At 44.5% G+C, this 2500-nt stretch overlaps 1 non-coding gene across 1 annotated transcript; it reads left to right on the top strand.

Annotated features, from left to right (window-relative positions):
* Positions 1 to 718: 718 nt before the first annotated feature.
* On the top strand, positions 719 to 873 carry LOC143306557 (5.8S ribosomal RNA). Its single transcript, XR_013063913.1, has one exon. It is a non-coding gene; the product is annotated as a 5.8S ribosomal RNA (ribosomal RNA).
* The last annotated feature ends 1627 nt before the right edge of the window (positions 874 to 2500 follow it).

Here is a 2500-nt window from a genome sequence, read left to right on the forward strand (position 1 = left end):
AAAAGTTTACGAAGCGTCTAGGAGTGGTTAAAACTGAGAGAGTTGAAACTACGATGTATTAGAACGAGCAACCGTCGAAACTTTGTTTTCGCGACGTTCTTTTCGTCGCTCTCGTCCCCACGCTCCTACGCTTTGGTTGTTTCTTTGCCATCCGTGTTGCGATAAAAAGATTTCTCCATTGTCCAAAAAGGACGGATCGAGATTCCTCTTTCGAGAGGGAGAGAGAGGTACTTGCGGGTAACCTGGAATCTACGAAACACGCACCGTGGTAAGATTCGTGCGTCCGCCTGATCGATGTGTGTTGTTTACGGACCGGCTGAGAAGCGACGATAGCGAGTCTTTGAAAAACTATGTGTCCATTAGTTAGACCGATCGTCGCCGGCCGTGTGTCTGTTCGAATCTCGCAACCCACGATTCAGCGACAGGACGCGCGCTCGCATTCCTTGTGTGCGTTCGTACTTTTCAAGGTTTTTAAATGTACTTTACGCCCGACCGTCGAGAGGAGCGTGCCACTGGGCGTTTCTCCGACGGTTTCCGTCCTTGGACGCGATCGTGTCGTCAACGATCGAACAAACAAACAAATACGTTGGCGACGCCCGAATTCGCTCTCCCGCACGCGCCGGGTGGGAGAGTGATGTGGGTATCGAATGTGATGCGTGTTAATAATGAAAATAACACTCTAAAGATCTAAAGAGTTTGAAATACAAAATTTTACGATTACCCTGAACGGTGGATCACTTGGCTCGTGGGTCGATGAAGAACGCAGCTAATTGCGCGTCAACGTGTGAACTGCAGGACACATGAACATCGACATTTCGAACGCACATTGCGGTCCACGGATACAATTCCTGGACCACGCCTGGCTGAGGGTCGTTTTCTTAACAAAAGACTGCTTGCGTTTGCTTCTCGAAAAAAGAGTAATTCATTTCTTTCTAAACATCTCGCCGTCGTTCAACGAAAGTAGAACGTTTCGGAGCGGGATTATCGAACGAAATTGAAAGAATGAATGAACGATAAACAAAGAAAGAGTCGCAACGTACGAGCGATAGTTGGGCAGTTCGTCGGCGTTTGTCGTGGAAACGATGTGACGAAAATCGCAACCGATACACTAAATGCAGGCCGTTAAAGGAGAGAAACAAATTTCGAAATATCTCTTCGAACTAGCGCAAGTGCGTCACGGCGCGCGAGTCGTTCGTTAAAATTTATAAACGACCGCCCGTGAAAGCACCGAGTTCTCGGAAGATAATCTATAAAGATTCTCCATCCTGCTGGAAGTTATCGGATCGGCGCGATTGTTCACTTGTAGAAATCCACGCTCCCGACGTTGCCAGAAACGATATTTACGAAAGGTGTGTCAAAAATAAACGAAAGAAGCTCTCCTATAAATTTAGAAAAAGCAAACGAGTGAAATGTTTGAGATGATAATTTGCTGAAATGCAAGCTCGAATAGCCCCAGGGTTTCGAATGATTCCCCGCGCTTTATACATCTCTCTGTTTACAAACGGTGTATAAATGAAAGATCGCTTCAGATGGGTCGTCGCTGTTTGACGCGCGATGCTGTTCCTTTTTTTTTGTCTGTCTGTGCGTTTAGCTTCGCTAAACAAGTTAAATGGTTAAAAAGCGTCGAAAAAGCGAATACACACGCGACAAGACAAATCTAACGAGTAAAGGAACGCTCCGCTCCAAGATAAAAATGGTTGTTTACAATCAATACAGCGTTTCGGTACCCCTGATCGTAGTCTGAAACTGTGTAACAAAAGAGAGGAAAGCGAATGGTGAAGGAACTTCGAAGCCTCCGTGGCGTGGCTAGAACTTGTGATAAAAGTATGTTTGCAGCAATTATGCATGCTCCCGTTAAAACAGCATTTCAATGTCTCGCATGGCTTAAAGCTCTAGGAGGCTTCAACATTTAGAATACATACGGACTACTTCGTTTGTTAAAGATAAGCGAAGACCGCGCGACCATCGCTCGGTCGTCCAGTCCTCGAAAGTTTTGTTGCGTTCCAAAGAAGAGACAAATGGGGTTTACCCTTGCGCTAAGGGGAGAAGAAGAGAAAAGCAGTTGTTAAATCTAAGAGGTGTGTGGAGTACATCGCGTGTTGGTTAAAATTGTTAAATGAAGTATACGCGAAATGTTCTCTCGCTCTTGCTTTTCCTCTTGCTTCCGTGGCGCTCGAAAAGAAGGGATGATAAATAAAGAAACCTATTCGAAATCTCTTGTGGAACAAAAAATAATACGGACGGACGTTAAAATTGAACCGAGACGAAATGGATCGTCTTGCGAGTTGTCTTCGTTTTGAAATTGTTAAAAATTGATAAAAGCAATACGACGAAGCTGCAGTCCGCAAAATGTTTGAAGCAAAAAGGAAATAACACGAAAATTATGGGAACGTCGTGTCTCAACTTTTTTTTCCCTCTTGTGCTCGTTTCATCGAACGATAAATACAAACATTTTGAAACGAGAGAGGAGGAAAAATTGAATATGCGAAAGGTTGATTCA

This window comes from Osmia lignaria, unplaced genomic scaffold (genome assembly GCF_051020975.1).
Source record: "Osmia lignaria lignaria isolate PbOS001 unplaced genomic scaffold, iyOsmLign1 scaffold0012, whole genome shotgun sequence".
NCBI lineage: Eukaryota > Metazoa > Arthropoda > Insecta > Hymenoptera > Megachilidae > Osmia > Osmia lignaria.